The sequence below is a fragment of the Erythrolamprus reginae genome, chromosome 3, assembly GCF_031021105.1.
Source record: "Erythrolamprus reginae isolate rEryReg1 chromosome 3, rEryReg1.hap1, whole genome shotgun sequence".
Taxonomy (NCBI): Eukaryota; Metazoa; Chordata; class Lepidosauria; order Squamata; family Dipsadidae; genus Erythrolamprus; species Erythrolamprus reginae.
In genome coordinates, this window is record NC_091952.1 from 94,225,769 (window position 1) to 94,248,688 (window position 22,920).

At 38.6% G+C, this 22,920-nt stretch overlaps 1 pseudogene; it reads right to left on the reverse strand.

The window, feature by feature from the left end:
- Positions 1-1,023: 1,023 nt before the first annotated feature.
- On the reverse strand, positions 1,024-17,333 carry LOC139163437 (small ribosomal subunit protein uS19-like; annotated as a pseudogene).
- Positions 17,334-22,920: the final 5,587 nt, after the last annotated feature.

The following is a 22,920-nucleotide window of genomic DNA, read 5'->3' on the forward strand; positions in this document are numbered from 1 at the left end:
ACCATCTTTCCATGAGTCTATTGGAAGGAAATAAATTGATACACATGAGAAATGCATTATAGGACAAAGGACAGAAATAGAGAATTTATTTTAGGTAGTGAAGTCTGAAATTTAGGAGGCAAATTACCATCATTGGAAGGGTTAACCTTTTCACTTCATTCCATCTGAAGTCTTTGACAAGACATTTTTCTTTTGGCTTCCCTAGTTTCTCTTCTGAAAAAAATGAAGACAAATGAAGCACAAATAGTAGTGCTTAGATTGTTCTTAGACAAGGCACTTCTCTCTTTTATGTCACTTAAATTTGTAGTTGGACCAATACATTTTCTTGCCTGAATGTAGTGTAATTCTACTTAAGGAATCCAACAACTTCTTTCAGCAGTAGGAATATTTCACTAACATTGGAGTTCATGTTCTACACAGTGGATTAGTTTAGAGTTCGGGGCCTGTGCAATCCTGTTCTACAAGACAAAGAAAGGGAATGATTGCTGGTTGTTGTTGTTATTGTTGTTGTTTGAATTATTTTTTGCAGCTTGTTAGGAGAAATAATAGGAAATGGAAGTAGCAAGTCTTTTGATGTTAATGAGACATACGTATAGCACTTCACATATTTGGAATATAACTTCTTTTGCCTAATGACATCCTTCAATAAAATATACCATTATTTCTTCTCATTTCATATACAAGTTAAAGCTGCAGATATTCCATAAAGTTTAGCTGAGCCATAGATGGCTATGGCTAAATTTTACCTTCCGAGGTGGGTAAAATGAGGACCCGGATTGTGGGGGCAATATGCTGGCTGTGTTAAAAAGTTATATTGCTAACATGTTATAAGCCGCCCTGAGTCTAAGGAGAAGGGCGGCATAAAAATATCAAATGAATGAATGAATGAATGAATGAATGAATGAGAAATCTGTGTGTTCTGTAGGACAAGAGGGTTGAAAACGTCCTTTACTATCTTTGATCATTACTTTACATAATTTTTCCAATGATTCTGTTTCTTTTGTTTGAAAACTGTTTTTTTATTTACAGAGGAACGAAGCAAGATGAATGGGAGATTCCAATCCCAGGTCACCATGTTTCACAAGCTTGTGTATGATGGAAAATTCTCCCAAATAGTGGCCAGTTACTTCAGGCTTAATCTCCACTTGGTTGAAGATCTTCCCATTGTACATTCCCACCCTGCTGCCTACCATCTCTGGCAGAATGATCATGTTGTGCAAGTGGATCTTTGCCACTTCTGGCTTTTGCATTGGAGGTGTCTCCTCCTTAGCCTTGTGAAGATGTTTGAGCAGTGAATACTGTTTGCAACACAAACCACAATTGAGCCTCCAGAACTGGCGGGTGGTATATAAATGCATCTGTTGTTTATAAGACATGTTGAGGAGCTGATCCAGGTCAAAACCTTGATAAGTGAATTTCCAGAAAGTTTGTTTCTTTTCAGTGCTGGGATTCAATTTTTTTACTACTGGTTCTATGGGTGTGGCTTGATCAATGTGGTGTGGTTTGGTGAGTGGGGCTTGGTTGGCATGGCAGGGGAAGGATGCTGTAAAATCTCCATTCCCTCCCTACTCCAGGGAAAGGTTATTGCAAAATCCCCATTTCCTCTGGATCAATTGGAACTCAAAAGGAAGAGAACAGATGGAGGCGGGCCAATCAGAGGTGGTATTTACTGGTTCTCCAAACTACTCAAAATTTCCGCTAATGGTTCTCCAGATCTGATCAGAACCTGCACCTCTGCTTCTTTTTCTTCTCCACTTCTGCCATCTTAGCTACAGTCTTCTCCAAGAAAAGTTATTCGAATTTGGCAGTAGATGCTGGCATTCTGTGCATTCCTTTTCAAATTTTGCAAGCACACATAACCATTGTTCTCTATCACTATATATATCACTGTATATATAAATATCACTATATATATTTGCCTTATTTGCCGGGAGGCAAATAAGGAGCTGTGATGTTCCTTCAATACACCAGGGTGATTCGACACAAAAATATGTAACCCTTCCCTGGTGCAGAGCTGAAGGGATTGGATACTGTAGCCTAGAGGATAATTCTCTGCCTTGCAGGTTCAAGTCCTAGTGGGTATGGCTAGCTGATGAAGCCAAAATAAGGCCGAAATAGATCTATCCTAGTTTCCCTTAATTTTCAAATTCAGCAAAAAAACATGTGACATATATAGTGTTCCCTTGATTTCCGCGGAGGATGCATTCCGAGACTGCCCGCGAAAGTCAAATTTCCACGAAGTAGAGATGTGGAAGTAAATACACCATTTTTGGCTATGGACAGTATCACAAGCCATCCCTTAACACTTTAAACCCCTAAATTACCATTTCCTATTCCCTTAACAACCATTTACTCACCATTATTACTGGTACTCACCATCAAATAAGACACTTAGTGATCCTGATATTTACTAACATAATTATTTATTAACAATTTTTTTTTTGTTATTTTGTATTTATTTGAGCTGTGACGTTCCTTCAATATACCAGGGTGATCCGACATAAAAAACATATATATATATATATCTCACTATGCTGCGTCCCATGTAAAGTTATGGAACCAATTATAAACCAAGCAATTACTATACCACCCAGAAACTAATAATCTGCTCTCTAACAAACAATTTGGATTCAGAAAAAAACTATCCTGCAATCTACAGCTCCTTCACTGCAAAAACATATGGACAACCCATCTTGATCAAGGAAAATCTATAGATGCAATTTATATTGTCTTCTCCAAAGCCTTTGATTCAGTGGTCCATGACAAACTACTTCAAAAACTCAAATCCTATGGCATCTCAGCATCCCTCCACAGCTGGATTACTGCATTTCTGCCTAACAGGCAACAAGTGGTCAAAATAGGAAGCTCCATATCCACACCCATCCCTGTTAAAAGCAGTGTCCCCCAAGGTAGCCTACTGGGACCTACACTCTTCATTCTCTACATCAACGACCTTTGCGATATCATCACAAGCAACTGTGTTCTTTTTGCGGATGAGTCTTCGGAGAGGGGCGGCATACAAATCTAAATAATAAAATAAAATAAATAAATAAATAAATAATAAAACTCTTCAACACCACTGATAACACAACTACTCTACAAAAAGACCTAGACTCAATTTCTGACTGGTCCAACACATGGCAACTCCAAATCTCAACCAGCAAATGCTCTGTCCTACACATCGGCAAAAAGAATAAGAACTTCAAATACAAACTTAATAAACAAATTATCACAGATAATCCCCAATCGGTCAAGGACCTTGGGATACTAATAACTAAAGATCTAAGTGCCAAAGCCCACTGCAACAGGCCTCAAGAGTTGTTAATCTAATCCTATGTAGCTTCTGCTCTGGAAATTTCACACTACTTACCAGAGCTTACAAAACTTTCACCAAACCCATCCTCGAATACAGCTCATCTGTTTGGAACCCATATCGCATCTCAGACATTAACACCCTTGAAAATGTTCAAAGATACTTCACAAGAACAGCCCTTCATTCCTCCACTCGAAACAGAATACCCTACGAAATTAGACTTACAATCCTGGCTCTTGAAAGCTTAGAACTACGATGCCTTAAACATGATCTAAGTATTGCCCACAAGATCATATGTTGCAATGTCCTGCCTGTCAAAGACTACTTCAGCTTCAACCACAACAACACAAGAGTACACAACAGATTCAAGTTTAATATTAACTGCTCCAAACTTGACTGTAAAAAATATGACTTTAGTAATAGGGTTGTCGAAGCGTGGAACTCCTTACCGGACTCTATAGTATCATCCCCTAAGCCCCAACATTTTACATTTAGACTATCCATGGTTGACCTCTCCAGATTCCTAAGAGGTCAGTAAGGGGCGTACATAAGCGCACTAGAGTGCCTTCCATCCCCTGTCCTATAGTCTCTCCTATATCTCGTATTTCTTCTCTACTATATCCTCTATAACCTTCATTGTGTATTATTGTGTATTGGACAAAATAAATAAATAAATAAAATAAATAAATAAAATAAAATCTTCATATGTCTGCAAACATATTGTGATAATCCCCACAGAATGCAGCTGTTTTGCTTTATTGCCATATAAGCCTCATTTCTATACCTAGCTCTTTTATACATAGGTGAATGAATTAGGTTTCCTGACTTAACTTCTAGCTGACTCAAAAAAATCAGGAAATCTCTAAAAGAGCATGATATTCTGCAAATGCTCAGAAGCACATTTGTAGCTTCTCCATTTAAAAATATTTAGGAAATAATTGAATCATGCCAAACTCCTGAAAGACGACAGCTTTGGAACCCAATGCTATCTGCTCATAGCCGAATTATGTCCACGGTAGCCGCATAAGTTCAACGAGCTTTTGGAAGAAAACATATTATAAAGTGACAACTCGCAAGGCTCTTTCAGAAAGTTTAGTATTCATTATGCAAAGAATTACTGAGTGACAAATATATTCAAAACCTGGATATCTCACTTTATAACAATTCACGAGACTGCTTTCCAATTCAAATGGGAGCTTCTTCCCGGTGCAAATATTTCTTTTAAAAAGCAGAAGAATGCTTGAGAGTTGCATGAATGAAACAGTGCTGTACATGCTCGCACAGGGGGCACACATACACAAACCCCCATTTACGTCCCTCTTCTGCCCTCTCTTTTATGGTGCCAAATGCCCACGGAATCACAAAACGCGAACAGTCTATCAGTTTGCCACAATTCATTTTAGCTAATCCAGACATCTAGCACAGCGGGGAGGAAAAAAACCTGCTGTATCTACTGAAACAAGAGCATGAATAATTAAAACTCTGTTATTAATGAACTTCCAGTCGTTATGTAAATGAAACAGATTTCAAGTCTAATTTGTCAGCCTGGATTCTTTTTCAATTTTTTCCTTTGTCTGGGACAAGAACTCATCATAATGGACTTGATAATAAAACATTGGCAGACACCGCTGTGTGCAGAGCCCAACCATGTTAGGGCTTTTAGAGACCTTAATTGATACAGTTCCTGCAGGAGAAGTCTGTAAGGCAGTATGCGAGGCTATGGGCAGCATTTTACAAGCAGAGCTTTAAATGAAATGGAACTGGTCTTTCCATGCAATCTTCTGTGTTTGTGTATACTTTTATACATAAACTTTACTTTAGAGGTGGGTTGGTCTTTGTTGTTTGATAAATAATGCCCCCTTCTCTTTTCTTCTTTTTTCTTTCCTTCCTTCCTTCTTTCTTTTCTTCCTTCCTTTTTTTTCCTTTCTTTCTTTCTCTTTTTTCTTTTCTGCTTTCTTTCTTTCTTTCTCTCTCTCTTTCTTTTGCTCAATGAAAACAAGACTTCAAGAGGGTCAAAGGCAGATGAGGGCACAAAAGTTCCTTAAAGAACTGGCTGAAGAGATGGTGCTTTAAAAAAAAAATGGCTTAGAAAATGATTAAGTCCAACTCAGTTGGGGCTAATTTACTCCCTTTTGTTTTATGGGAAAGACTACTTTCCCATAAAAAATACTGTCTCTCTGCTCTTGGCCCCTTGGTCTTCGGGTTTTCAAGCTTTGACAAATCCCCCAGCAATGACTTTTTGGAATATCTTATGGTCAATTTAATGTGGCTCAGGGTCTATCTATATGTTTATTTCCTTCCAGAATCCCACAACAATAAAGATCCATCAGTGTCAGATCCTTTGCAAGAATCCTATATTTACTAGGGTTAGGGGGAATGGTTGTCAGTCAATCTTGTATTTAAAAAATATCCCACTGGGTTTTCTACCATTTACTTATCTGGGGCTGTCAGTTGACTGTTCCTCCAGGAATATCTGCAGCATTCACTTACATTTTCTTACTCAGTTGGGTACGGTCATGCCATGAACATTTGGATTATACCCCTTTATGTTCTTCAAGTTAAAGCATATGCCTGAGGACTAAGAATCAGACCAGTTTTTATTCTTTTTTTAAACTTGTGATTTAATAAACGGTTACAAAATGCTAAATCTCCAGAGAATAGGGGAAAAGGAAGAGGGAGTTAAAAGTCAGGACATGGGGAAAATGTCTCTAAAGATGTTTGCATGGCTTTCTTTCAGTTTATCTGATGTTAAACTGTCTCCATCTGTCAAAAAAATATTTACAGAGTTTAGAAACTCTTGCTTCGAACTTTGTGGGTCTCTTGGAGGGCAAGTTAGACAGAGAAAGGATTCTTGGAAAAAGTAACAACATTCAGGGTCAGATAGTTGCTTCCAGTTTTAATTTTTGGGCTTAGCTGGCGTTTTGTAGATACCTGCAAAATCCAAGGAAGGCATAAGGTGTCCTATATCATAAAATATGACTTGACAAAATTATATCAAAGAAAAAAAATTAAAAAAGAAAGAGAGGGTAAGGGGAAGAAAGAGCGAGAGAGAGATGGAGTTGGAAATTAATAGATAAGTAGAATTGTGACCAACTCACCTCTGGAAATAGGAATTATATCTATGCAAATCTTAATAGCACTGAGCAGTATTTCTCAACTTTAGCAACTTTAAGACATGTGGACTTCAATTTCTATGATGTCTGGAGAATTCTGGAAGTTGAAGTCTACACATCTTGATGTTTCTGAGGTTGAAAAACAATGACATGGAACAAAGCACGCTATAGCACCAAACTGATGTTTTCTGACTAAGCAGATTAATCCTGGTTACTATTTGGAAGACTACCAAGACTATAGTCTAGTTGAGTAACCCACCCACCCTCATCACAAATAACTGCAAGACATTTCTGTCCAATTGTCAGGAAAACAGCAATGAACCCTGAAGGGTTGAGCTAAACATGAAGAGGACTTTAGAAGAGGCCCCGATAATTTATTTGTCTTTGGTATCAGTAGTGGTAGCTGTCTGGTTTTCCATACATACCTGTTTTGTTATATCTACAAAACAAACACAACAGGCAAATTGCTTTAGACAATGTACACTTTTGAAGGGAATTCAGGTTACAGATGCCCAAGACTTTATGACTTGATCATCACATTTTCTCATTCAATATTTAGAAACAGCCTTTTCTCTGCCATTATCACAAAACCAATTAGCAGATCTTTACATGGTTGCTCCAGGTTTAGAAATTCCTTGTTAAGTAAGGCCAGGATAATGCCATCTGTACTATCCTTCTTTCATTAGGCTGTACCCTTTTATTCACACAGGCTCTTGGCTTTAAAGCCGATTTGTTTCCAGGTCTCTCTGTGATTACACTTTCTTTCATGAGTCACAGCTAAATGTAGTATAGATTTGCTATTTTATTCATTCTGCTGATATCTGCTTTTTCTGTAGAAGTTCAGAGGCAGAGTATACCATTTTTTCCTCCCAAGTGCCAACAATCAGGTTTGGTATGTTGGGCTTGGAGCCAATGATCATTGTTATGTGATATAGGAAATTGCATGGCTGGAGGGGGATTTAAAAAGGGGGGCTGCACAAGCCTGCACTGATCAGGGGTTAATGCTGGGCCCTGGATCCCACAGTGCTGTGAGACTTTTAATAAGTCTTGGGAATTTGAGCTGATTGCTTATTTTCTCCAGAGAAAACACCAGAAGATAATTTTGCAGTGTATTTTCTTGGGCAGATATTTCATTCGAAATCCCTCTACCCATCTGCTGCTTTTAGAGATTTCTCCTCTCCCTTCGGTAGTCAAGGTGTCGTAACATAAATTTGTTTGTTTGGGGTTTTTTTGTTTTTTTTTGTTTGGATTTATATGCTGCTCAAAGGACTCTGGATTGCTCACAGCCAAATACAGTGGTACCTCATCATACGAACTTAATTGGTTCCAGGGGGAGGTTCCTAAGGTGAAAAGTTCGTAAGATGAAACAATGTTTCCCATGGGAATCAATGTAAAAGCAAATAATGCGTGCAAATCCTTCAGGAAAATCCCAAACTTTATAAGGGAGGTGAACAGAGGGCAGGGAGGAGCAGCTAAAGGGGGCGGGTGGAAAAAGCAAGGTTAGGCTAAAGGGTGAGTGGGAAGGAAGAAAGGCAAGGGGGGCGCCCCTCCCTTTTCTTTCTTCAAAAGACACAGTTTCATTTCCTTTGCAAGCACGTTGTTCTCTGCAAAAAAATTCCTCCCCCAAGCTGCCCCTCCCTCCTCCCTTTTCTTTCTTAAAAAGACACCCTTTCAGTTCCTTTGCAAGCACGTTGTTCTCTGCAAAAATTTTCCTCCCCCAAGCTGCCCCTCCCTCCTCCCTTTTCTTTCTTCAAAAGACACCCTTTCAGTTCCTTTGCAAGCACCTTGTTCTCTGCAAAATGTTTCCTACTCTAAGCAGCCCCTCTCTTTTCTTTCTTCAAAAAAGGGGGGAAAAAGAAACCGCTTCATCCCAGCAGCAGCTGCTTGGATTCGTAAGGTGAAAATAGTTCGGAAGAAGAGGCAAAAACATCTTAAACACCGGGTTCGTATCTTGAAAAGTTCGTTAGAAGAGGCGTTCGTAAGATGAGGTACCACTGTACAGATAAAATATAAAATAAAACCTTCTAAAACCCACAATCAAGCAGTTAAAACCGTTAAGGAAAATCATGCATGTCTCTTGCAGCCGGATCCTGATGGTGTAGCATCTGATCAGTGACCCCAGGCCTGCTGGAAAAGCCAGGTCTTTATGGCTTTTTGGAAGGCCAGTAGAGTGGGGCAGTCCAGATCTCAAGATGTAGCTTGTTCCAAAAAGCCAGAGTAGCCACAGAGAAGCCCCCCTTCCCCCGCAACATTGTTTATCTGTCTGGACCTGGAGAAGACCGACCCTGTGGGCAATTATCGGTCGCTGGGAAGTAGGCGATAGGAGATGGTCCCAAACATAGTCTGCCCCTAAGCCATGTTCCTACCATCTTCCCCAGTCACTTGGGAAGGAGAGGGGGAATGGCTTCTGCGTCCTTTGTCCATTGGAGCTTCCATTGGGTTTTTTCCCCATACCAAAAAGTACCAAAGGTGCTTTTTTCAAGAGGCAAATGGACTTTCTGGTTTTTCTTTGAAGACAATTCACTTCTCATCCAAGATGCTTCTCAGCTCTGACTGGATGGTGGGGGATGGAAGGATTTATACTCCTTGCAGACAGTTGGACATTTGCAGTCTTTTAGCAAGTCATTAAGATAATCTAAATCTTTCCATTCATCACCATTAAGTCAAAGCAGAAGAATCTTCTTGGATGAGAAGCAAAATGTCTTCAAAGAAAACTCGAAAAGTTCAGTTGCCTCTTGAAAAAGCACCTTTGGGACAACGATGACCTGGACGATTGAAAATCTCCATAGACAGTAGCAAAGATTGTAAATGAATGAGGTTATTGCTATCATTTTGGGCTCACTCCCATTGGCTGGATCAAAGGACGATGTTCCTGAGTGGAAGGATGGACCATGCGCGCACACACACCACACATGAAAAAATTGACTAGGTTTATTATAATTCTCTAATCATTGCACTGTTGTGATTGATTCTTTTAAGAAATTACAATTATGACTTTGAATTTTCTTATTCAAAGATATTTTCTTATTCAAATATTCGTATTTATTTTTTGTTACTTACCACCACAACCAGCAGTTAACATCTAGGCAGGGGCAGACAACAGGCAGGACGAAGTGGAACACAGTTCCACCGGCAGAAATAAAGATGTGATCATTCAAGCCACTCCCACCTGGTTACATAGCTGGCAAGCCACTCCTACCCACTCACATGACCAATAAGCCACACCCACAGTGTGGCAATAAACATTTTGACTGCCCATTACTGCATCTAGGATATAAGATATATAACTCCCTGCCTGCCTGCCTTTCCTCCCCCTTCCCTTCTTTTAATTTGGCATCACAAATTTACTTTTTATTAATTATTAATATTATCTTTATTTTTAAAAAAATATTATTATTCAAAGGTTTTCTTAAATTGTTTTCTTTCCATGTTCATACTGAAAAGGGGCAAGAAAATTTGAATACACAAGAAGTCCTATAAAATGAAATTGTTATATAATATTCAGTCTTACACATTTGGGGCTGAAATCCTATTCTAGAAACCTGCATTAACTCCTTTGGGTTTCTCCTTTAGGGAAAGCAAAAGGTGGTGTGTTGTTTATTTATGGGTGAACAACTAATGATTAAGAGTAATCTTTGATAAAACCAACTTCCTTTCTCATCACTGAAAATGGATACACTTGTTACATTTTGAACATTTTAGGAATAGAACAATGATTAATGCTGCACTTCTTGAATGCTCTAAAAAGTTCACTTTACTGTCTTCTAATGAATTCTTAAAACTGTATACCAAACTATTACATTTAAAACTATTACATTTAAAAGTATTAAACATGTAACTGCAATTACGGCACAGGTGGCCAGATTCTGCGCAGCAGCAGCGGGGATTCGTTGCAAATGTGTGCCTTCATAGCGAGATATGTACATCTCTTTTATAGTTACAATGGGTCAATCTTGGTTGCTCAACCAAAAGTCCTGTTTCCTGTTCTTTTTCCTTTTAATTATTATTAATATTATATTGATGGTCTTTGACCGTAAATAAAATTTTATTATTATTATTATTAACTGCAATTTACATCACAATTTTTATATAAATATACAGAGAGTGTGTGTGAAAGAGAAAGAGCACTTAAGAAGATAGAATTTAACTTTCAAAATTAAAGTTGTGTGGGGTTTAAACCAATTTTCTGATTTATTATTTGTTATATGTTAAATGTGTAGAAGAAAAGGGTGAATTGTTTAATTTTTCATCATCAAAGTTAAAAAAGTTCTGTAGTGACTGATATATAACTGAACATAGTTTCATTCAGAAAACTAATTGAAAGCATCAATTATTCAAATTTGTACCTATGTCGGGAAAAAACCCCAATAACCTTTTATTGTTTATTTTTTTTCTGTTTCCCATATGATCCAAGTGATCATCTGATGAAGTCATTTAACAAAGCTGCACGTTTTTTTGGTTTTGCATTTCCCATAAAGATGAAATGAAAAATACCACCTGGGAATCTAGAGTAGGACTGTGGGCTTCATTATCTGTATTTGAGCAATTCGAGCTTTGAATAATGGAGGCAGGACTTCAAATTGCATATCAGTCCCTATTTATAATTCGCTGAAAAGCTCCCTGCATCAGAAAGTTATGAGAAAGTTGTACATTTTATAAGTGTTAGAACATTTTCATTTGCTAGAATGGAGAAGAGACTCCAAGCGCACATGGAGATCTTACCCTGAATTTCACCTCCCACGGTTGGGCCAACTCTGTCTGAGACTGGAAAATTCAGACAATGAAACAGGTTATGCCAGGGGCTAGGGACTGAGCTAAAGGAGTTAAGAAGCTGATGAGTCCTAAATCCACTCAGCTGTCTGACTTACCCATGGTCTGAATTTCAATCTCACTTTCAAAAATGTCCTAGAAGTAAATAGAGAAGGAAATATCTCCCTGTCAAAATGTCTTCCCTGCCAGCCAACAGCATATTTATTTACTTGTCTCTCTCTCTCGCCCTCTCTCTCCTTCTCTCTCTCTCTCCCCCTCTCTTTCCTGGAACTTCTGTCCCACAGTTTCACTGACCAATGTTATACAGATAAAAAGTTTTGGCTCGATTTCAAATTTGGGATGCTTTGACTAATGAATAGGATTTTTCTATTAATTGCATCACTGTTTTATTTGTCCATAGATCAGAATCCTCTTGTTCCTATGTATTTATTAGGATAGGGTCTCCTCACTGAGTAACTACTGTAACTAGGACCATGAAATGAATTTTGGGTTTAGCGATATTAGTGTATTGTGTGTGGTTTAATGCAGTGAGCTACTGGAGAACCATTCAAAATTGGCAATTCTTCCTGAATTGGTTGATGGAATTGGTGCTATTACTGTGCAAAATAAAAGAGTCTTTTTGGCCAGCAGATAAGAGAAGGAAAACAGTAACAGCTTTTCGCAATTTCATTTCGAATCCATACTTAGAAACATAGAAGATTGACTGCAGAAAAAGACCTCATGGTCCATCTAGTCTGCCCTTATACTATTTCCTGTATTTTATCTTAGGATGGATACATGTTTATCCCATGTTTAAATTCAGTTACTGTGGATTTACCAACCATGTCTGCTGGACGTTTGTTCCAAGCATCTACTACTCTTTCAGTAACATAATATTTTCTCAGGTTGCTTCAGATCTTTCCCCCAACTAACTTCAGATTGTGTCCCCTTGTTCTTGTGTTCACTTTCCTAAAACACTTCCCTCCTGAACTTTATTTAACCCTTTAACATATTTACAGTGATCCCCCGGTTATTGCGTCCCCGACCATTGCGAACAGGGTAATTTGCGATTTTTGAACCCGGAAGTCAAAACACCATCTGCGCATGCGTGCCCTTTTTTCTATGGGCACGCATGCGTAGATGGCGCCGCGCAGATCAGCTGCTGGGCGGCTTCCCTGGGTCTTCCCCCTCTTGCTGGCGGGAGGGCAAAGCCCCCCCCAGCACCCGCTCGCCCGCCCTTTGCCCTTCGCCCAGGAAGTTCGCCAGGAGTCAGCGGAGAACGGCGCGCCTGTTTTAAAACGATCGGAGCCGGCCGGCTCCGATCGTTTTAAAGCAGGCGCTCCGTTCTCCGCTGACTCCTAAAGCGGGGAAGTTCGCCAGGAGTCAGCGGAGAACGGCGCGCCTGTTTTAAAACGATCGGAGCTTTCCAATGAGTCCCGAAGACAAACGTCAAACTTCCGCGTTTGTCTTCGGGACTCATTGGAAAGCCGCGCAAGTGTTTTAAAACGTCGCCGCCGACATGGGGGGCTTGCTAGCACCCCCCCAAACCCGGGTTGGGGGTTCTGGGGGGTGCTAGCGAGCCCCCCATGTCGGCGGCGACGTTTTAAAACAGCCGCGCCGCCCCCAATCTTCGGCTCCTCGCTAGCGCTGCGGAAGTTAAAAACACCATCTGCACATGCGCAGATGGTGTTTTTACTTCCGCAGTGCTACTTCGTGAAAACCCGCTCGTTGCGGGGAGGCCTGGAACGGAACCCTCGCAACGAGCGGGGGATCACGCATGCCCCCCCTTTACCTTCTGTCCTCCAAACTATACAGATTGAGTTCATTATATCTTTCCTGATAAGTTTTATGCTTAAGACCTTCCACCATTTTTGTAGCCCGTCTTTGAACCCGTTCAATTTGATCAATATCTTTTTGTAGAACTGAACACAATATTCCAAATGTGGTCTCACCAGCGCTCTATACAGCAGGATCACAATTTCCCTCTTCCTGCTTGTTATACCTCTAGCTATGCAGCCTATGCTTCTCTTTTTTTATCTTTCTAGACTGCCTAAATTAGCCTTCTGCCTTTGTCAGGCTTTAAAAACCAGGAAAGGTACACTATGATTTTTCTATGCAAATTTCTCTATTGCTCTTCACCTATCTACAGAATCTTACCAAACTAAAACAGACTTCTTGCCCCATAATACATATAGTCTTGGAACTATTAGGGAGAAGTGGGGTCAAATGCTCCCTGTTCGCTCGTGCCTGTCAGTCATCAGAGAGCCCGTCACAAAGGAAGTGTGAGGCTCCGCCCACCTGCCTAGACACCGCCATTTGAGTCCTTTTACCCTCTATGCATGCACAGATCACTTTGCATATGTGCAGAGGGTAAAAGAACCCAAATGGTGGCTTTCAGGCAGTTAGGTGGAGACTCCTGCTCCCTTTGTGACCAGCTCTCCAACGATCAACAGACACAAGCAAACCAGGAGCATTTCCCCCTGGGGGAAGCCATCTTTGTTCTTTTTCTATCACACAAATTATATGAACTTTGTGATCCCTTGCTCTTATGAAATGTATTCCTTCCCTTTAGGGAATCTGGACAACATTCCATCTTAGATTTAAGTGATTAGAATACTATCAGACATGATATAAAATTTAGCTGCAAGTTTAGTAGATATTTATGTCTGGAGTACAGAATAGATAACAACCTACTTTCACCTCAAGGAGCAAATTGTTTTGAGCTGGCTATCAGATTTTGGAATAGGGTGGAAGAAATTGACATCATTATTAAAAATCAGGATGGGCAGATAGCAAAAATGATTGGAATTAATAAAGAAGAATATTTGTAGCCCAAGGTTGAAATGAGGTGTCCTTGGTGCTCTCTGAGCTTGATTGTTTTCTTGCAGAAGTTTCATTGCCTAAAGTTAAACTACGTAAAGTCGGCAGTGCTATGGTTGGTATTGCTGAAAATATTCACATTTAAATCAAGGTTGTTGAGAACAGCTTTCCGAGACTCTAAATAAGATAACTGTATCAACAAAGTCAAACATTATATTGAATGCATGTTACATTTGGTTCATGCTGTGCTACACAATTATCATTGCTCTGAAATGAATCCTGAGATTCTTTGCCGTTTTAAAAAGTGAAATTTGTTTATTTCCTATATAGCACAGTAAATGCTGCATGTTGAAATTCTACTTTATGAATAAAAGAAATTATTGGTGTTGCTGGTTAGGAAGTTACCCAGGAATTACAGTGGAAGATTTTGTAATTATTATATGTTTTATATGCAACGGCTAAAGGGAACATCTAATTTGTCCTTTAGAAGCAGACTAAAATGTTACCTTTATAGAATAATAAATATCTCTCAAACTACGCTACTGACATTAAAATTCTGTTATCTGATAATTGCTAAACTGTTTCGACTGCACAGCACATTGCAATTCATTGTTCTCCATTTACCATTGTCCTTGTTCAAATATAATTGAAGACTCTTTTTAATTTCTACTTTAATTTAGCTACTATTTTGTTTTATTTATTTTTACAGTAATAGGAGTTAACAAAGCCTGCAGAAATCTTTTGTGTTTACATGAAATTAAATTGCAAAATGTAAAAATTTAAAATTAAACCAATCTAGTTTTTGGATGTACAATGAAGTGAAGAAGATGGGGGGGAAATTCTTTCTTTTTTGAGAAGCATGAACACACCTGTATTAGTGCAAGGATTTATAAAGTAGTTCTTTGGAAACGCAGTATATGTTGCTTTATGATTTAATGGAGCTAACATCCATTTGATAATGTTCTGAATTACAGCAGCTGAATCTAAAGTGATAGTAAATGTTGTAGGTTTCTTTTGGGTCAATGCTTGTTGGCAAATCCTTCCAGGAAAGTAATTTCAATTTGCTCCTGCATGGCAAGCAGCTCAGAATATTATTTTAAAAATAATTGTTGTTGTTTTTAAGGCTCAGGAAAGATGGTTTGAGTAAATCCATATTTATCCCAAGGACTAGATGGCATTGTGAATTAATATGCTCGGAGATGAAAGTGCCTGAAGGACCGGTATTATGAAAATAAAACAAATTATCATGAAACAAATTTGACCTCTTCCTCAATCCTCCTCTAGAATTTTTGCAAATCTAGATATTGGATAGGTTATTATTTGTACCAATTTGCAGAACCAAACTGTTCAAACTATTATAAAATGAGCATGATGTTGACTGACTGACTTGCTTACTTACTTTACATACTTATTTATATTCCATCCTTGTTATTTTTTTTACAAATAATTCAAAGTGGAGAACAATACAGTATACAGTATTTAGGAGAACCTTCTATTGTCCTCACAAGAACCCTGGGAGTTGACTTGGTCTGAAAGACGGTGACTGGCCCAATGACACTCATCTGGCTTTCATGGATAAGACGGGAATAGAACTAGAACCAACCATCTGGTTTCTTGCCTAATGTCTTAACTACTAGACTAATCTGGCTTTCTTCTGCTTTATGGGTATTTGCCAGAAAGTTGCCCAACCTAACATCTCAGTTGGAAAGGCAGGACGCTATTTGAAAGGGGTTGAATGCAGCTTGGAAAATAAAGGAATTCCAGCACTTCACCTTTCAGGCTCACACAGGATGCTTGCTCATAAATATGAGGTCCTGAGTGGTGTAAAGTGTTTTGCTGGCATAGGTACATGTAACCAAGGAATGCTTTTGCCCTGCATTATCTTCAGTAACAGGATTCAAATAGGTTAAATATAAAATGTGCCAGAGCACAACAGCATCAGTGATGGGTTGCTCCTGGTTGGGACTGGCTCTTAGAACCAGTAGTGGTGACGGCGGGAGTCTCCGCCCATTAACCCAATGGTAAAATACAGAGATTTGCTAACGTTAAACACCCACCCGGACATAATTTTGTCCTGTTACAATTGCTTATTTCTGGATATTTCTGTTTAAAATCCTAAGATTGAAACAGTTTATAGTACTTCTCGCTTAAAAAAAACCCAACACCCCACCAGAAGTTATTAAGCTATGGGTTGTGACTCCCCAATAGGTTGTGACTTCTCATAACTCATTTAAAGAGGATCACAAAGGGGTTTTTAATGTTGATTGTGACTTGTGGGAGAAAATTGAGAGCATTGTTAAAACAAGTTCTCACTTTATCTGAACAAGCCTTAATTGGGCTTGTTTGGACACTTATACAAAATAGTAGCTAGAGGAGATGACTCATCACCTGTCAAACTAACTATAAATTGTAGTAGCTGTGTTGGTTGTTAGTTTGTTTCTTAAGTTTATTCACATATTATATATTGAAAATTCATGGATCATTTTAGGGGGAGGCAGGGATGGCTCCAGCTAGAAAGCTAAATTGGGCTCACTGCTGTGGCTCGTGAGTGCTTGTGGTTTTGCTTCTGCACTTGTGGAGATAGCAAAATTTTGCATGGAGCCACAGGTGCACCAATGTTCCGGCATGTGCAGAAGCAAAAAAAAAACTTGCTGAAACACAGGCGCACAACAATGTTCTTTATCACAAAAATTCAAAAGAAACAAAGCACCCTTTTTGTATTGCAAAGAGCACTCGTCCCAAAACAACTTGGTAGTCTGTACAATCCCCTTAATTAGTCCTTAAGTACTTAGCTAGCAGCTGTGAAGGAATGTCACAGCCCTCCTTCTTCCACGAAGTGAGACCCCCACACTGCTTTAGTTTCAAAGTCGTGAAAAATCAACAAAGTCTGGAAACAGCAAGGCATGGTCCTGAAGAAACAACGATCAGATAATCTTCCACAATGGCCAAGCCAGCACGCTACTATTTATATCAGCAGCTCTAATAACTGGAGTCCCACTCAAACACAGGTGGCCTTTCTTATATCCTGTAATATTTCTTCAATTGGTCTCTTCGATGCATAATTCTGCGCATGCGTGGGTCTAACACTTCCTCATCCGAATCAACTGAAGATAATGGAGATTGGCTTCCTGGGCTGTGTGCCAAGCCCCCCTCTTCCAAGTCTCCCCCACCTTCTTCTTCGTCCGAGGACATGTTGATGTTTCCCCTGCATCCACCTCCACATTCCTTGGGGCAGCAGCTGGGGCAGCGCCAGCCACAACACCACCCCTGGGGGCAGTTGTCACAGTATTGCATAAGAAGTTTAAGGCTCCCTATTGTAAGGCTCCTACCATCCCCATAATCGCATATAAACATCTTCATTGAGAAACATTGCTTTTGGCGGACTGCAAACACACAGGCATACAGACACAGTTTTCTGTCATTTTAATGACTACATGGAGAAAAAAAACCACATATCACTTTCTTATCTAGTTTCTTGAACTGTTTTCCTGCCCCCATCCTTTGTCCTCTGGAGGGTAGTTAAAAAAATGGCATGGAGTTTTCATGGACAATGTGAGACTTAGCCTGGATTAATATATAGTATTTTTCCTTGCCTTGTTTTTACTAGTAATATTTGGAACTGACAAGTAGGTTATAATAAAGTCCTCTAAAAGCAACTTTTTTCTATACATAAGCATATAGAAACATATACACACAGACACACACACAGACACACACACAGACACACACACACACACACAGACACACACACACACACACAGACACACAGACACAGACACAGACACACACACACACACACACACACACACACACACACATATATATATATATATATAAGGCAATATTATAATTCCTCTCCTCAAATAAATCCAAACTGGATTATTACTTTTTGAGGTAGGGAATGTAATATATATTACCATCTACAGATATATCTAAGACAAACATTGCCTGACTGCATCACTGCACAAATACATAATTAAAGCAACAAAATGTATTGGAAATATGCTAGTGTGATTTTTTTTCTTCTTCTTTGGGGGGAAAAAAGCTTTATTTATTTATTTTGCTGTGAGTTAGCCAGGAAAATTGAACTCTGAAGTTTAATTGTGAAATGTCAAGCAATTAAAATACCTTGCTTGTGTTCTGAAAAAAAGTATGTGTATGTGTGTGGATGTGTGTATACTAAGAAAAATAATAAACATGTTGTTTTCAATTATTTCCTTTTAATGCTTTATCAATTGTCACCACTACCATCATCATACAATGCTTGTCTTCCTTAATAGTACAACTGTGAGAGGTTTTTATTTCCAGTACAATTGTAAATTCATAAACATTCATAAATGTGAACGGCGTAAGATTTGCTATGTTCTTTTTCAAACATTTCTAAACAAAATTCCAGTGGTCGCTTTTATGTCCCTGTGACCCGAAATAACAGTGCGCTGTACAGCTCTTCTCTGTATGTCCTGCTTTTGCAAGCCATTATGGCTTGTCACTGAAGGGCCCCTGCTGTGATAGGGAGTATTAAGTGTGAGATGTCCTAATAAACGTATACAATTAGTAAGATCTTTAAAAAGAGAGAGAGAGAGGGGAGAGAGAAAGAAAATCAGCTTGGAAAGACCTCAAAAGAGCATCTGAGCTAATTAAAGGATTTCTAAGGACTACATCTGACTGTATCTACTTTCATAATATAGAAGACAAAAAGGGAGAGGAAGAGGACAATGACTGCTTCCATTACTGTTGAAGCCAAAAACACTTGTCACAACCAGCCGGTTCAGACAGATAATGAATATAGGTTATTTTTGGTGAAGTTTGCCTGACTTTGAAATTTAAGTCTTAGCCTTTGGATGTGAGGGAAGCGAGACTTAATCAATTCCATTGTGCAGTTCATTCCCGAGTGAAATTTCCTTTCCATCCATGACCAATTGGTTCTATTTATTTATTTATTTTTGCTCTGGCTGGTACTTTTGTCTACCACACTGGAATTTTCTGGTAGTGATTAGTACCTTTCATTGGTGAGTGGCAGGTTCTAACAGCAAGGAGACAATGGGAAGAATCATTAGGAATTCAAATGCAGGTTTGCGCTTCCACCTCACGAAGGCTGGATTCAAACAAAAGTGTAATTTATGTTGTTGAAGAGCAATCAATTTTCATTTATTTCCAGAGCCCTCCGCATTTGTTTTTAAATGGTGAAAAAGAATAAATGGAAATTGGAATCGTGGAAGTTACCCAGGTCTCTTTTCATTCACACAGTTTTATAGTGTTAATTGTTATCCTTTCATTCCTTTATAATCCAACCGCTTTCCACTACCAAGTGGACAGAGAACAGCCGATATAGGAGCTCTTGTTACTGCATCCATTGAACACAATGCACAGGGAGATATTTACTCAAGCTTTTCAATATGAATCATAAAAGTTGCATAACGTAAATTACAGTAAATATGAAACATTCCAAATAAATGTTGCAAATGTTCAGTACCAGAAAAAAAAGACTAAAAATATATATTCCTTTCAAATAATAGGAAATACAGTATATATTGTAGGAACATTATACAGGAACATTGGCTTTCATGTTATGTTATATCTTTCTTTGTTTCTTCTTTTTAAAATGTTTTTAATTGCATTTTTACAATTAAATAAATACATAGAACTTTTGCAAAACTGTGAATATTTACATTCTACAACATTCAAATTCACACACACAAACACACACACACAAATTTAAACTATACATTTTAATTCTACTTCTACTTTGTCTCTTTGTACTCTGTTTTCCTATTCTCAATCCATTGGTACTATTTCTCCCATATTGCATAGTATTCCGAGTCTCTATTTGACCTTTCAATTCAATTGTCAATTTATCCATTTCAGCATATTCAGATGTCTTTTATTATTATTATTACTAAACCTTTGGAGGGTATGCTTGTATTTTATCAACATTGCACGGAATTTATTATTGTTGCTGTTATTATATCTTGAATAATATATAGTGTCCTTTTGACATAATTCCCTTTTATTATCCCTAGGAGAAATAATTCTGGTGTATATTCTGTTTAGAGTCCTGTTATTGCTTGTAACCATCTATGTATTTTTTTCCCTAGGTTTTTTGTTGTTTGTTTGTTTGCTTGTTTGTTTATTTATTTATTTATTTATTTATTTATTTATTTATTTATTTATCAGATTTGTATGCCGCCCCTCTCCGCAGACTCGGGGCAGCTCACAGCAATAATAATACAATGTAACAAATCTAATATTTAATTAATTTATTGTTGTTATTGTTGTTGTTGTTTCAAGACACGACCACCATTTATGATAGAATATACCTTGTTTTGGGCCACATTTCCAACAGTTCAGTTTTAAATTTGGGTATATCTTCGCTAATCTAGCGGTAGAAAAATTTATACTGGTTCTCTGCATTTTGCTGATTTAATTAATTTATAGTTTCTGTTCCAGATTTTCCTGAATCTTCCAATCTGATACTATGCCCAATGTTCTTTGCCATGCTATCATGACTCCCTTTACTATATCTCCAACTCTATCAAATTATTTTTCATTATTTTCAATTTTTCATCCAGGCCAATTAATATTTTGTCCAATTGTTACGGTACCATCTCAAATCCATACTCATATTTATCTTTTTTGTACTGCGATTGTATTTGAAGGTAAGGCCACCAATCTATAGTTATGCCCTGTTCTTCCAGTTCCTGTCTATTTTTAAAATTCCCTTGGCTATCTAAACTTTCATTGTATTTAACTATTTTATTTATATCCAGGGTATTCTGGTGGATCATCACTTCCATTGTTAATACCCGTCTGCAGTAGTGGGTTATCTTACATGTATGTGCGCATGTCCCAGTGTGTCTTTACTTCTGTGCGTGCGCAGGAAGCAAAATCTTGTGAGGGGGCACACAAGATTTCAGTAATTTTTTGCTTCTGCGCATGTGTGGAAGCAAAAAAATATTGCTGAAATATCTCATGCACGAGCATTCCCCAGCAAGATTTTGCTTCCTGCGCACGCACAGAAGCAAAAACACACTGGGACACACGCACATGCATGCAAGATAATTGGAACTGTGTGCACAACACACTGGTAGAAGCATTAATGTAAATCTGCCCCTGCCCATCTTAATTTCTTGCCAAATTTATATCAAAGCTTCCTTACATTATGTCTATAAAAATATTCATAAGATTTCTTCTCCCTATCCCATAAGAAGGCATGCCATCATTTTTGTAGTTCAAGCCCTTCCAGTACAATTAGTCTTCTATTTCTCAGATTAATCCACCTTCTGACCCATACTAAAATTGCCACTTTATAATAAAGTCGCCAGTCTGGAAGCCCTAGGCCATCTCTGCTTTTGCTGTCCTGGAGAGCTGTTAATTTTATTCTTGCTTTCTTACCTGCCCATATAAACTTAGTAGTAATTTTATTCAGACGTGTAAAAAATATTGTATCTGTAATGCCCCCCATCTTTCTAAATAGGATTTTATTTGTTGTATTGATTTCACTTAGTTGTCCCCTCACTGCCAGCTAAATTCTCTTCTGTTTTGTAATCCCAATTCTGTCTTTCTTTGTTTCATATAGAATTGCTGATTTGTAATTTCTCAATAACTGTATCAATCAAACAGTGAATTTCAAAAGTATGTCTGTTATCAATCAATGGAAAAAATAAAAGTTTTTAAAAGCTGGATAGAAATGGCATATGGGGTAACAATTATAGTGGCAAATACAGTTTCTGAATAGTAATTATCTAATATTCCCCATTATGTATACAGTGATCCCCCGATCATTGCGAGGGTTCCGTTCCAGGACCCCTCACAATGACCGGTTTTTCGCGAAGTAGCGCTGCGGAAGTAAAAACACCATCTGCGCATGTGCAGATGTTGTTTTTACTATCGCCGCAGCGAGGAGCCGAAGATTGGGGTTTCCCCGCCGCCCGCCGTTCGCTCGCGCCGCTTCCCAGCTGGGAAGCGGCGCGAGCGAACGGCGTGGGCGGGCGAAGGGCGGGCGAGCGGCAGCGAGGAGTTTGCGTGGGCGGTGGGGAAACTCCTCGCTGATGCCCGCCGCTCGCCCTCCCGCCAGCAAGAGGGGGAAGACCCAGGGAAGCCGCCCAGCAGCTGATCTGCCCGGCGCCATCTACGCATGCGTGCCCATAGAAAACAGGGCGCGCATGCGCAGATGGTGTTTTTACTTCCGGGTTTAAAAATCGCCATATAGCCATTTCGCAATGATCGGGGTCGCAATACCCGCGGGATCACTGTACTGGGTTAACATGGTAGCAATAACTTACAAAGCTGGCAAAGGTGACTTATTCATAATATGCTACTTTTGTATTAAACAAAGGTTATGAGCTTATTGTAACATACTTGACAATTTAAACTCACTTGATATCAAAGATCTTAAGATAATGCAGAATTATACAAATGTAATCACAGAACAGAGGAGAAATGGATGGATGGTTTTTTTAATATTCTCAAAAGATTTGTTGTTCAGACATAACAATTAGTCTCTACCAAGACTGCCAAGTAGGTAGAAAAACATATGGAAAGGGTATTACTTTGAATAAAATTGCAGATATGCTGAAAAACAGATTTCATATTTTATTATGTTGCATTATTTAAAATAGGGGTGAGTAAATCAAATACTCTTTAGATGAAACAATCACTACATCCGATTTTTATGCAGATCCTCTGTGTTCTTCAGAGATAAGACAGCGTTTCTGAATGTGTTGTGACTAATTTATGCCAAGTTTTCATCAAGCTAGCATTTTTCCTCTTTCAATTGGCACACAAAGGTCTGTAATTCATACATTTAGGATTTTAATATACTCAGATTAACTGAGAAAAACACAGAACCAGCGTAACTATAACATTAACAGTAAATTGAAGTTTGTCTTAAAGGTGATGGATGACATTTTAGTACAGTTGTCCTCA